This window comes from Balaenoptera acutorostrata, chromosome 16 (genome assembly GCF_949987535.1).
Source record: "Balaenoptera acutorostrata chromosome 16, mBalAcu1.1, whole genome shotgun sequence".
In the NCBI taxonomy this organism is placed as follows: Eukaryota; Metazoa; Chordata; class Mammalia; order Artiodactyla; family Balaenopteridae; genus Balaenoptera; species Balaenoptera acutorostrata.
The window spans coordinates 74,616,374-74,631,108 of NC_080079.1; the positions used below are offsets into that span (position 1 = coordinate 74,616,374).

General features: G+C 43.6%; 1 protein-coding gene and 1 pseudogene across 1 annotated transcript in view; both read left to right on the forward strand.

The window, feature by feature from the left end:
* Positions 1 to 9,619, forward strand: part of MAP10 (microtubule associated protein 10) — a 118,998-nt gene extending 109,379 nt beyond the window's left edge. The window contains exon 3 of the mRNA XM_057530338.1: positions 9,386 to 9,619. The gene's annotated coding sequence lies outside the window, so the exon portion shown is untranslated. The remainder of the gene's footprint in view (positions 1 to 9,385) is intronic.
* LOC130705016 (splicing factor C9orf78-like) lies at positions 2,619 to 3,099 on the forward strand (annotated as a pseudogene).
* Positions 9,620 to 14,735: the final 5,116 nt, after the last annotated feature.

The window sequence follows — 14,735 nt, forward strand, 5'->3', positions numbered from 1 at the left end:
TTATTTACAAAACAGAAACAGACTCACAGACATAGAAAACAAACACAGTTACCAAAGGGGAAAGGTGGGGAGGGATAAATTGGGAGATTGGGATTGACATATACACACTACTATATATAAAATAGATAACCAACAAGGACCTACTGTATAGCACAGGGAACTCTACTCAATACTCTGTAGTAACCTACATGGGAAAAGAATCTGAAAAAGAATGGATATACGTATATGTATAACTGAATCACTTTCCTGTACACCTGAAACTAACACAACATTGTAAATCAACTATACTCCAATAAATAATAAAAATTAAAAAAAAAAAAAAAGACAGGACCAGGACCAGAAACCAGACCCCCGTCTCACCTTCCGTCTCCTCTCTTGTTATCAATGTTCTTGAGTGACAGAAAGAACAACTGCTCTGTTAATTAACCTTGTCGTACCAAACAGCTTGGGAATTGCTCGTGAAATAGAGTCCTTCAAGGGATTAACAAAGAACACCCAGGGGAGGCCCGTTGATGTATCCACTTTCATCCGGGGCTCAACAATGTTGTGAGCCAGGACAGCTGCCTGGATGGGTGAGCGATGGGTGAACCTGAGGGACTTGTGCTAGTTAGTTCACACGTGGGTTAGCAAGTGGATAGGCCACCTTCCCAGGAAGGGTTCTGTAGCCCGAGTTCTCCAGTGCCCACTGCAGTTGGGGCATACTGCCAGACAAGGTAAAGATTCCCTCAAAGAAAAGACCCTAAACTGATGCTCTCATGTGGACTCCTATCTGTGTCTTGAGCTTTTTCCTCCTTGTAAGTCCATCGTTTTTGGTGATTCCTTCTGGTAGAAAAGACCACTTCTGTCCTTTATGTGGATTCAAGCTTCCACCAGCTGGTGGGCAGAGTGGGTCCAGGCTTCCTCCCATCCCACCTGCCTGTGTCTTTCTTGCTACAGCTTCTCCTGTAAGACTAAAGCAAAGCAACCTTCCCCAGCAGTCTCTCCGAGCGAGCACAGCCATGGACACTTTTGCGTATCCTCTTCCAGAGGCAAATGACTTACCTAAGTGCAATGCAGTGCCTAGCTGCCTGCACCCAGCTGTTTGGTTTTTATAGGTTATAGGCTCCTGGCTTAGAATGTCAAATAGGTCTGTTACCGAATCCGGTAACAGCTGCTCAGTTACCGGATGAGTGAGCAGCTGCTCACTGCTCAAAAATCAATACAAGAAAGCGACAGAGAGAGAGAGAGAGAGAGAGAGGGAGAAATGTTGGTAGAAAGGGAAGTTGCTTTTAATCAGAAGGCCAGCAATCTGGGGAGATGGTGGACTCAGTGTCTCCTAAAAACCGTCTCCGAAGATTCTGCGCAGCCATGAAAGCCTTTAAAAAGGAAAACAGGGAAGTCATCTCAGTGAATCATTGAGGTAGGGGGTCAGAGACGTCGCCATCCCCCACTGCGTGCAGGCGTGTGTGCAGGCTTGTTGATTTCTCTTGATCTCTCTTTAGATGCTGTCTTGTTCACGCAGTTTGTTCACGAGATTACTGAAGGGAAAGCTGGGGAAGAGAGATCTGGTCATCTGTTAATTACTTATTCTTCATTTCTAATTCTTTGATCTATGGAAAGAACCAACAGGTTAGGCAAGGTACTGTGTGGTCAAAAGATGTGAAAGGTGTGCTAGGGCCGGAGATGAGTAGAGCATGACGGGCACCTGGTGTAAGGTTAGTGACAAGACAAAGGGGGCCGCTGTAGAGAGCTCTTTCCTGCAAAGACCTCTTTCCTGCCAGAAGCTGCTTATGGTTCTGCAAAAGAAAACCAGAAGTCTTCTACTGTGCCCCTCCCCTCTCCAATCTTCACATCCTCCATGCAGCCATTGTGACCCTTTAGCTGTTTTTATACTGCCATTTCTTGATATTTTAATATCTTAGAAATGATTGCCATTTGCCATTTTGAAAGTCAGGGTCTCACTCTCTTCCCACACAACTCACACCTTTTCCCTCCCACACTCGTATTCCCTTCCACTCAATTTAGTTACATAATCATTTTTAGATTTAGCATTTTCATTATGACCCTGTAAACAGCAGCTTGGCTATTTATTAAGCTCTGATTATATTTTCTTTCTTGAACAAATTATGGTTTCCCTGGAGTTACTAAATGACTCTGCTGGAGGTATAAGCCTGCCTCAATACTGTAACAGAGGTTGTCCGTCAGTTTCATTCTTTTTCACAGAGCCCTTCCTCCTGGACCCCTCTGCCCTCCTGTCGAGTGTGCAGATCATCTTATGGCCTCTCTTCAGCATCTCCTGGGGACTGCTTCCCTTCTCTCTTGTTGGATCCCTGGTTTCTGGAGCCAATATCTTTCTCTTTCTAGATTTATTCCTTTGTTTTCAAAGAGTACATACGTAGCTTCATAGGAAAGCGTGCCTGAGAGGCTTTTTTGTTTTGTTTTTTGTTTTTGTCTTGTCTTTGTTTTTTGAGATCTTGCGTGTCTAAAAATATCTTGACTGCTGCAGCTGGACCCCATGGTCTGTGCCATCAAGGAGACTCTCCACCCACAGTGGACCCACTCCGAGTTGTGGGAAGATGAGCTGGACTCAAAAGAAGCTTATCAAACTGGAGGAGCCCTGAGGGGTGCAGGACTTGGGGATGGGGGCTCATGGCCTGTGCTGTGGTCCTGCTGGCGAGAGAGAAAGTACAAGGGGAGACCACTCAGAAGACAGGAGGAGTGGGGACATAAGGAAACTGAAGAACAGGGGCACAGAAGAGATCAATGAAGAGGAAGACCCCACTTGAGCACGTCGTTCGTGCAGAAACCAACCAAAGGCATGAGGTTGCACACATGATGGAGAACTTTGAGACAGAGCTGAAGAAGAGGAAAGGGATGCAGAACACGAAAGCAGAAAGTCAAGCTGAGGAATGCAGTCTCTATGAACGTGCAGCAAGCGTCCTCAGCAAAGACCGTGGAGATGTCTCCCAGCCAGATGCCGAGCAGCATGCCCAAGGTGGACCTCCAACGTGATGCTGAAATAAAAAATATTTCCACGGAGGATACTAACATCTGTTGGCAGGGCAGCAGAACAAGAAGAAAGACAATGAAACATCCTCTGTGTTCACCAGCAATGTGTAAATTATGAGCAGCCCACCGATCTTATCACGAGGCACTCAATGCCCGCAAATGGAGAGCAAAGAAGAGCCCAACACTTGCCCTTTGAGAAGGGGTCCCCCCCCATCCCTAACCACAAGAGTCCTGCTAAGGACAATGCCACCAATTTCTATCACTATGAGAAGTTCAAGAAAAAAGAGGTGAGGGTGGTTGAAGGGGAGAAGGGCAGGGTGGGATGTAAACAGAACCTTCCTTCAAACCCCCTCATAAGAAAAGGCTTCCTGGACAGAGGCCTGCTTGTTTGCTGGCAGACAGCTCCAAAAACAGACTTTACTAGTCCTGTTGTTTACCTGCTGCATTTCTCAAGCACTGAATTTGTAAACTTTTGAAACAAAACAATATGCAGTTTTCCTATTTGGGAGCAAACTCTAGCCTTGTGAGCATTCTTAAATCTTGTTTAAGGAATTCCCTGGTTGTCCAGTGGTTAAGGCTCTGCACTCCCACCACTGAGGGCCGGGGTTCAATCCCAGGTCAAGGAACTAAGATCCCGCAAGCTTCGCGGTGCAGTCAAATCTTAAAAAAAAAACAGGGCTTCCCTGGTGGCGCAGTGGTTGAGAATCTGCCTGCCAATGCAGGGGACACGGGTTTGAGCCCTGGTCTGGGAAGATCCCACATGCCGCGGAGCAACTGGGCCCGTGAGCCACAACTACTGAGCCTGCGCGTCTGGAGCCTGTGCTCCGCAACAAGAGAGGCCGCGACAGTGAGAGGCCCGTGCACCGCGATGAAGAGTGGCCCCCGCTCGCCACAACTACAGAAAGCCCTCACACAGAAACGAGGACCCAACACAGCTATAAATAAATAAATAAATAAATAAAATAGAGTAGCTATTAATTTAAAAAAAAACAAAAAAACAAAAACAGTCTTTATTCTTCACTAATTGATAGTGTTGCTGGGTGTAGAATTCTACACTGAAAATTGTTTTCTCTGCAAATGTTGAAGGCTCTGCTCCTATATGGATGGGAGAAGTTGGATATTATTTCTCTTTGAAAGATTTTAGGATTTACTCTTTGCCCCAGTATTCTGAAATTTGTTCGTGATGTGCCTTGATGGATTAGGAGGCTACTTTGAATTTTAGTTCTAGGAAGTTCCATTGAAATATTTTGGATAATTTCTTCCTCCACTTTTCTTCTATAACCTTTTGTTCTGGAACTCTTAGTACTTGGATGTCGATCTCAAGATTAATCCTTTACCTTTCTTAGCTTTTTCTATTTCTAAAAATCTTATATGTTCTGGTATAATGTTATAAGTCATAATCCTAGTTATTACTTTAAAATGTATATCTCAGAAATAACTAAATTTCCTTGTCAACTGCATTATTATGAACTTTCATCAAATCTTTAACCGTGGTCATTTTTAAGTCTTTTGTCATTTACAGACAGTTCTGGGTGTACTCTGATGCTTTTGCAAATATGTTCCTATAAAAGGGTTTCATCTTCAAGGAATTCATGGAAAAGACTCTGACAAGTACAGGTTTCTGGTAACTGACTGTACTGCTGAACTGAATGAATAAGCATTTTCAGAACTCTAATGAAAAACTGATGAACTCGTAAAAGTGCTAACAAAAGATCAAGATGAAAAAAAAATTAATTACATGGGACTGAGTGAACTGATGAGGATGAGTATAATTTTTGTGACTTTCTGTTTGAATTAAAAAAAAAATCCCACAAGGACTCAGAGGCAAAGATATACAAATCAATTTTCACTGCAAAGTAAATGAGCTGTTACAGTGGAGGATTACTGGACTGAATGTCAATATTATGACATAGTATGAGTGTGTTTCGTGTTTGGTAATTGCAATCATTGTTGCTTTTGTTGTGGTCATCCATGTACAATGCTTGATGTCAGTCTATTTATCTCTTGTAAAAATAAAATACAATGTGTGTGTGTGTGGAAAAAAAAATTTCTTTGCCAGTTTATTCTCTATTTCAGATTTCCTCAACTTTTTCTACCAAATCAGCTAAAGAATTTAAAAGTTCTTTTTATTAAAGTGTAACATAAAATCCTAAGTATATAGCTTGATAAGTCACCTCCAAGTGATCACATCTTGTCTCTACCACCTTATCGAGAAATAAAACCACATCCCCACCCAAGAAGTCTCCATGAGTCCCTCTCTCTCAGGTGCTTTCCTTTCCTCCCCTCCTAAAGTAGCAGAAATTCTGACTGCTAACACCAGAGTTCAATTTTGCCTACTTTTGAACTTTATATAAATGGAGTTATATTGTATGAAGACTTTTGCTTCTGGTTTCTTCCACTCAACATTAAGATTGTGAAATTCTTCCATGTTGTTGCATATAGTGGCAAATGTTTGTTTATTTTAATTGCTTTAGAGTATTTTGTTATATCTATCTATTCTGTTGACAGATATTTGGGTGTTGTTTTTAGCTTGGGACCATTATTAACAGCATTGCTATGATGATTCTTGTAGAAGTCTTACACACACACACACACACACACACACACACACACATATGTAAAACTGCTATCCTAGGTCATGAGTTTATCAAACATTAGTAGATAATGCTAAACCATTTTCCAAGGGTTATACTAACTTAGCCTCCTACTGACAGTGGATGAGAGTTTCATTTGCTCCGTATCTTTGCTAGTACTTGGTATTGTCTGTCTTTTCCATTTTAAAATGTCTAAATGGCAGTGTGTAGAGGTATCTTACTATGGTTGTAATTTGCACATTCCTCATTACTAATGAAGTTGAACACCTTTTCATCTATTAGCTACTTGGAGATCTCTTATGAAATGCTTGTTCAAATCTCTTGCCTATTTTTCTACTTGGTTGTCTTTTTTTTTTTTCTTAATGACTCAGTATCTTCTGGATAGGACCCCTTTGTTGATATAGGTTGTGGTTATATTTCCCACTCTGTGGCTGACCTTTTCATGTTTTTTATTGTTCTTTGATAAATAAAAATTCTTAATTTTAATGTACTCATTACAGTTTTTCAGTTTTCTCTTTATGATTAGTGGGTTTTGGTTTTGTTTTTGTATCCTGCTTAACACATCTTTTCCTCTCCCAAAGTCCTGATAATACTCTACCATATTACAGGAATAAAGACTCAGACGTAGAGAATGGACATGAGGACACGAGGAGGGGGAAGGGTAAGCTGTGACGGAGTGAGAGAGTGGCATGGACATATATACACTACCAAATGTAAAATAGATAGCTAGTGGGAAGCAGCTGCATAGCACAGGGAGATCAGCTCGGTGCTTTGTGACCACCTAGAGGGGTGGGATAGGGAGGGTGGGAGGGAGACGCAAGAGGGAGGAGATGTGGGGATATATGTATATATATGGCTGATTCACTTTGTTATAAAGCAGAAACTAACACACCATTGTAAAGCAATTATACTCCAATAAAGATGTTTTAAAAATAAATAAATAAACACCCTTTGTCAAAAGGGACAATTTTTTTAAAAAATCAAAAAAAAAATACTCCACCATATTAACTTGTTGAAGTTTAATTGTTCCAACTTTCACATTTAGTTCTAAAATCCGCTTGGAGTTGATTTTTGTGCATAGCATAAGGTGGGAATCAAGTTTCATCTTTTTCCATATGGATATGCATTTGATCCTTCACCATTTGTTGAAAGACCATCCTTTCCCCAGTACTCTGCCATGTCATCTTGGTCATAAAGCAAGTGTCCATACGTGAGTGGGTCTGTTTTTGGATTCTCTCCCTGTTCCGTCCGTGTATTTGTCTCTCCTTGCTCAAATACCTCTCTCTTAATTTACTGTAGTTCTTAATAAACTTAAAACCCAGCAGTGAAAACAGCACTTTGCTCCTTCCTGAGATTTCCTTGGCTGTTATTGGCCATTTGCGTTTGCACACAAATTTTCGAATGAGCTTGTGAAATTTCACGAAATTCTGTTGGAATGTTGATCCAGATTGCACCTAGATGTTGCTGTGAAGGTATTTTTGCAGATGAGATTCACATTTATATCAGTGGACTCTGCGTAAAGCCAATTATTGTGGGTGGGCCTCATCCAATCTGTTGAAGGCTTAAAGAGAAAAGACTGAGGACCCCCCAAGGCAGAAGGAATCGGCCTCCAGACGGTCTCTGGATTCAAGCTGCGACATCAACTCTTCTGTGGGTCTGCAGCCTGCCAGGTTTGCCAGTGCCCACAGTCTTGTGAGCCAGTTCTCATGTACATACGTATATACACACACATATATATCTTCTATTGGTTCTTTTTCCCTGGAGATTCTTGACTAATACACAGATCATGTCCGTGGCTGTCTATGCTATCCAGGAATAAGGCTGGCCCTATAATTGGTTCTTGTCATCTTTTGCTCTGGTTGGTAATACTAATTCTGCTTTCATTTATTCTGTAAATAACTTTGAGCACCTACTATGTGCTGGGCAATCTATAGAAGTTGCAGGACTTCTGCACAAACAAAAATAGCTGTCTGTGTTTTCGAGCCTCAATTTCATCTATTAGTGAAAATAACATCTTAGTTACAGGGGTTGAATGAAACTTTTTAAAGATGAGCTATAAAATCAATTCATTTCCATTACTAGAAAGAGTTTTACATACACATATAGGGAAGGGATGACAAAGAGACTTGAACTCATAAGCCGACTAGGGTAAAGTGATGGTGGCTTCCTGGAGCCCTCCTGTGTGGGAAGGGGTCTGAGAAGCACTTGGGTTCCAAGGGAAAGGGACCCTTTTGTGATGTCTTCCTTGGGCATTGAGGGATAAAAAGCATCACAGGTGCCCTGTTTCGTCATCCCCGGGATTCCTTTTGTCCTCTTAAGAACTCAGTGAGCTTGATTTTGAAAGCCAGTGCCTTGGCCGTGCTAGTGCTTACAGCTGGAGGTGTTGTAACTTTCTATAAATTATATACCGAGAAACTGGTCATGGCCATTTGTGCTGCTCTAACGTCACGTTAGCATAAATTAAAGGAAGGATTGGATGTGGTTTACTGCAGTTATTCACAGTTGTTCCTATGATTTGTGTTTGGAGTTGGCCTGCTTACATCTTATTGTGACTGATTGAGGCTACAAGCAATGTTGTCCCATTAGAGGAGAAAAAAAGAGAGAAAAATACTCATTATAAAGCATAATACGATGACTCATGTTCATGTACCCTAAAGGGCTTCCTGACATGAGGAAAGGGAGAGGAAGTATGTTTCTGGTTGCAGTGCTTTTATTCCATTATTAAAGCTATTGCTCCTTTGAGAAAAAAAGATTTATAATGTTTCCAATGAAGGTGCCAATTAGACCATGAAAAAGTTCTGCAAATTAAAGGCATTAAGTAACTAGCAAAGAGGAGAACTGTTACATACCCACAACATTGAAGGAAAAGAGTTGTGTTGTAAAAATGTGACCTCATTTGCCGCTTAATAACCCGCTTACCAATGTCACTTTTCTTACAATAAAATCCAGACTCAGTTTTAGAGTCCCTTCCTGGGTATGGAATATTGCGGTAAAATCTTGGGACCAAGCATTTCACTTTCCAGGAAGCAAAAAGCATTTTAAGACAATTTACCGCACACCTCACACTCTGCCAGAAGTTGGAGAGATTAAAAACTAGGCAACATAGATGGGCTCTGAGTCCAAGAATTTCTAATTTTACTAGAGATATGGAGATATGAGGGATCAAATTCTCAGAGGAATCGTGTATGTATCTTCTCAGGAGTAGTAGTTTGATTGTTTTGAATGAATGTGCCCGACGCCTCGGTCAAGTAAAAAGTTTAACTGATTTTTTAATTTCCTGACTTGATTGGTTGTAGACTTACTAGCCCAAGGGAATTCGTATTTTGGCCCAAAGATGGCAAGTTCTGCTGACCCAATGATAGATCGCATATTCCTTTTGTATCTTAAGCAAGATGGATAGCACACCAAGAGTACTGGCTTTCCTTTCTTGAAAAATTGGTATCATCCTCAGTATTAAGTGGATTCTGGGGGAACTTATTTTTTAAATATATTATATTTAAATATAAATATATTATATATATATTATATATAATTATTTATATTTTATAAATTAATTAATAATTTATAAATTAATATAAATTAATAAATATATTAATAAACTTATATAATAAATATATTGATAAATAAATTAATTAATAATTTATAAAGTAATATAAATTAAATTAATAAATATTAATACACTTATATAATAAATAAATTAATTAATAATTTATAAATTAATAAATATATATTAATTAATTAATATATTAATTAATATAATTATTTATATTATATATATTTTTTATATATGTGTCTTTTCACAGACTTTTCACAGGTGACAAATCTTGAGTCAGACTCCCGTGGTATGGAAGGCTGAATCAGGAAGCAGAGCCAAGCAATGGTAGATGCCCATGGATTCTTCCACTGGGTCTCTGGTCCCATCTGGTAAGTTGCTACGTAGGTCCCTTGGGTCCCGGGGAGACCCTGACTCGCTCAGCTTTGATCGTCTGTCGCTGAGAGTGAGCAACAAGCTTGGAGAAAGGGCAAGTGCAGACATGCCACCCCTGCAGTGGCAAAGGGAAACTTCCAGCCCTATCCCCCCACCCCAGGGCTCCTAGGCGGTGCTAAGCTGGTGCGTCTTTCTCTGTTGTGGCTGTGAAGGCAGGGAGGACGGCATTCGTGGTGAGGTTAAAGTAAAGGTGGAGGCCTGCTCTTCCAAAAGAGGTGGGGCTCCTGATGACAGCATCAGATTCCGTGACACTGATCAGTGTCACTCAAGTCAGGCACAGACATGGTGTTAGGGACCAATGAGGTTAGAGCTCACCAGAGACCGACCCAAAGGTCCGCCGTCTTGCCGTCTTTTCTTCTCCCCTGTGGCCTGGGTTCCAGCTACCATCTCGGCCTCTGGAAGCTGGTGGTGGTAAGCAAAACCGTCCTTTATTCCTAAGCCATTTGCTACGTCAAAACACAGTTCAGAAAGGAGGGAAGAACCAGGAGCTGTGTGGGCAGTTCCTCCTTGGCTGCCTGACTGCGCTCACAGCTGCAAAGAAGACTTCTTTGACTTGATGTGACCTTGAGGCCCCAGAGACTTTTCACGGGTGTCTGTAAATTCAGACACTGTAGTTAGGGTCTCCCAAAGCAACAGCATTGGGCTGGGCCTTGGATTTTGTTGTCACAGAGTGAAAAATGACCACCAACCACCGTCTTCCATTTCAATCGGGGACGGCATTGCTTGAGCCATTAAAGGACTCCTATGGGATTAGGAAGAGGTTGAGATTTCAAGCATTTTCCCCCTTGGTTCAGGACAAGACAACGTGGCCATGCCTTTATCCCAGTGACATGGCTACCAAAAGTATCCAGGGTGGGAGGTCACAGAGTCATCTCACTGGCTGGTCTGCATGAGCAAGGCATAGGGCGGGGGGTCTGAATTTCTTCTGCTTCCTCATTTCTGTATTTCTGGGTTGTGCCTCGTGCACGATTGCAAAGGCAAACTGCAGTGAGTCGGAATGACCTGACATTTCTGTGACATCTGCTTTTGTTGCACCTGAATTCTCCCAGAGATCATACCACACAAGGGAAATGCACATGGAAAATGTCTCATGAATGTCTCTAAGACACACAATTAAAATGGACTACTCACATCTAGCCAAGATCCAGTCTGGAGCCTGATGAACCCTCTTTGGCAATTTATAATGAGGAAATTTTGCAGCTAATTGTTACATGCCTGTGTTACCTCTCGAGGGACAGATGCCATGTCAGGATGCTATGAGTTAGGCTGAAATTTGCCAACAATTCTCTAGCCCAGAGACATGCTCAAGGGAGAAATGCCAGATGTTAGAGCTGGAACGGGCCACAGAGACTGCTGGGTCCCACTGTTGATTTTTCCAGAAGCAAAATCACATGTGGTCCGGGTAATGACCTACCCAGGAGCGCACAGCTAAATGTGGCAATGCAGGCATTGGAGCCCAGGTCTGAACACCCCACTCTGTGCTTTATTTAAAGACTGCACTGTCCCTCTAGGAACGGTAGGTCTGTGTAAGCACAAGTAGCCAAACTGACGATGTTCCACTAACCAACTGAAATAGACCGAGGCTTCCTTCATCAGTCAGGAAGCCAGAAGGGCAAGGAAAGGATTTGGTCTTACAGGGTGGAGACGACATGGCTTCTTTCAGTAGATCGCTAAGGAGCCAGAGAACAAGTCCAGACCCCGAGCAGCTTACAAACAAAATTCTTCCTTCGCCCAGACATCTGCGCTTCCTCAGTGGAGGGTGTGGACCCTTAGGGCCATGTCACTGTGCTGGCAGCGAAGGCTTCCCTGTGATGTGGTTATTGTGTAATTCTCCTGTAAAGGGAGGTTAGCTCAAATTCAACAGGACAGCTTAAATTCAAACCAGGGTGCAGGGCCCGCTGTGCGTTGGTTACAGTGGTACATCAAAGCTCTGAGAAAAGGAGCGGGGATTTCCTCGCCGCCCCGCAAGGCCCTGGAAGCGCTGCCCCATGGCGAGCGGGATTGGGGGGGAGCCGGTGTCTCGTTCTCAGGCGCAGTCACGTCCGGTGATGCTGCAGGGTCTTCCTGCCTGGCATGTGGTGCCTTTTGTTCCAAAGGCTGGACCTCGCTTTGACGTGAGCCGGCAAAACCCAAGGCCAGAGGGCCACCGGGGCAGGGCCACGCGACTGGAGCCTGGAGAGGGGTAAAAAAAGCTGAATCCTTCCGGCCTGATGGGTTTCCGCGCTTCACACAAGCAAATGGACTCGTTTTAAGAAAGGGCTGTTAAGCCAAACAGGAGATGAAAAGGGAGCCATGAAGGGCGAGACAGAGAGGAACGGGGGGAATGAGATCAGCTGGGTTTACTGAGCACCTCCCTCGGGCAGGAAGCCAAGGGCTGGGCAAGGTCTGCTCTCAGGGGTGACTGTCACTTTCTGCCCACTCCCTTATCACCTGGGTGGCTCGCTCAAACATCAAAGTGTCAGCAGTGAAAGCATGAAAGCTGCAGTGTTTTTTCAGGAAGAGGTCATCCCGTACAGGGATTCACTAAGCGACACGGTGCATTTGCTGTGGGTCCAGAGAGGGACAGACTTGTCACACTGGGAACAGCTTTCCCAGTAGAGGCACTTGGCTTGGACTTTACCGGGTGGTATTAGTTTCTATGCAACATCCTCTCTTGTGAACAAGTAAGGCTGTGTTAGTCTTGTTATGGAGTTAAGGGCCACCTGACTGTCACAGACAGCAATCCCTTTGTGACAGGATCCAGTACAAACAAAAGAAGACACAGGCCGAACGATGGGCTGGTCTTGCTCTCGGGTGGCAGCAAGGCCAACAGCCTTTCAGGTTCACGTATGTGATCGCGTGGCTTTCCCGAATAACTGTCCCTGACACACAGCAAAGCCTAGACTGTGGAGCTCAGCTCCCTCCGCCCTCGACTCAGAAGAATGCCCACATGCTTGTTTGGTTTGACTCCCATGCACGCTGTGATTCAGGCCCCCCCCCCCAACTCCTGCCCTGACCCTCCTCCTTGCCTCCCAGATAATTCTCCAGGTTCACAAAAATGGACATATACAGAGCCCTTGTCTATCTCTTGTCCTAAATAGACACTTATGGAGCTCTGGTCTGTCTCTCTCTTGGGAGAAGTGTCAATAACCCACCTTTTCCAAACTTACATTCATCCATTTATTCTTTCTTTCCTTCCATACTATTGATTGAGCACCGGCTATGTGTCAAGTACTGGGCTAGGTGCAGGGGATTCAATAAAAAACACTGGAATCTATAGTTGGGTGGATGGGTCAGGGGATGCCCACGGAGGCTGGGCGGGTGGGCGCGTGGTGGGAGCGCCAATGCTGTTTCCCTGGAGAGAGAAGGATGAGTCCCCCCCGGGGTGGGCAGGGGTCGGTGGCTGAAGGCTTGTGACAATGCCAAGAGTCCCACCTCTTCATCAGGTCGACCTACCCGTTGACACTCCCGGGGCACGTTCCTCCCTCTCAGCGTTTTAAAGAAATGCCTGCATCCCAGTGATGCCTTAGCAGAGGAGCAGAGGGTTTTCTCATTTTACAGGTGAAGAAACTCGAGATCCATGGAGGTGACAGGGCCGGCCAAGGTGACACAGGAGCCCAAAGTAGAGGTTGAACAGTCAGCGAGGTCCGTGACAGGAGAGGGAAATGTGAATATACTGCCCAAGGAGAACCCAGTTAATACATGGTATAGATTCTTTACATGATTTTTTAAAAAACCAAACTCCCTGGTTGCAACTTAATCAGGAATGTACTGTGCACGCTGGGATGCTGAAGGTCAAGGCTGTGGAACTGCACTCCAGACATCTCTGATCCTGCCTCCTAAAGTACAGCCAGACCGATGACGGTGTCACCGTGCAGAGGGAAGCCCATTCCTGCCTCGGGGAAGGAATGGGCTTCACTAACTTTCTCTATAATCACTGTGGACCAACAGCAGACTAAATGCTTTTAGTTCAAGGGGAGAAATATAAAGCAAGTGACCTTTGAAATATGGAAGTGCAGAAGGAAGATCCCAGGATCAATCATTCAAAACCACAGGTAGATAGTGACCTATTTTCTCTGTTCTAAGAGGAGCTGAGGACGGCACCCACCCCCTAAGCCTCTGGGATGAGGGCGGCATGACTTGATATACATCAAAGTGCGTAGGGCAGTGCTGGGCATATGGTAAACGCTCAATTTGTTAGCTGTCCTTGTCCTTAGGTTCCCTTAAAGATATGGGCACCCAGTTTGAGAAGCAGGGTGGTAGAAAAGTCTTCTAAAAGCACAAGGCTCCCCCAGGATCCAGCAGCTCCACGATCGTACCTGCAGGAGAATGAGATCAAGCTAGACACACGGGACATGTCTTCCTAGAACACCCAGCCCTTGATCGCGTAAACAGTGCTCACCATACAGCCGAGGAGGTGAAGTGCTTCACACGTGTTCGTGTAAAATGGCACAGTGCTGGGTCCTAGTGTGGACTGTCAAGAAGAGGCGAGACCAGTATAAATAGACAGAATACATCCCATGGGGAGAGTGACGCAGCTAAAAGTGTGATGTCGCAAAACGATCACAGGTTTTTAATTTTATTTGTAACAATGTTACATTTAATTAAATATATAATTTATAAAAATCACTGGGAGGCCAGATCTGAGGGATACATAAAAAGGAGAAGAAAATATACCGTTTTCCACGTGAAAGGCCATCCTTTTCAATGCCTCACATCAGTTTAACAACCCCACGCTCCCTGGCCTCCATTTTCTGGCTGATCCTTCATCCCGATCTACAGACCCAGAGATTCAGCGAGGAATGAAGAAACTTCACCCTTTCGTAAAAGCCCGTAACCCTTAAAGTCACAGCGTGAGAAGATAAATCCGCATAGTCAAAATCATCCTTAAAATTCTATATAGTCTTTTGCTCAAACAAGAGAGCTACAGGCGGCCAGGGGAAGTCTAGGTTCAACAATATTTAAAGGCAATTCTTTTCTTTAAAAGGGATCTAATCATTGGTAAATGTCTTCTAGAATAGAAGAATGGGTAATGCCTGCACCTTTAAATTTTGTCTCCACCACATTTAAGGTTAAGTCATTTTATTATTATTTTATAATTTTTTACTGAATGACTCCCTTATTGGTCCCCCATTGGTTATATGCACAGAGGGGGGTGTTATGTATGTACACAGGGGTTGTTATAT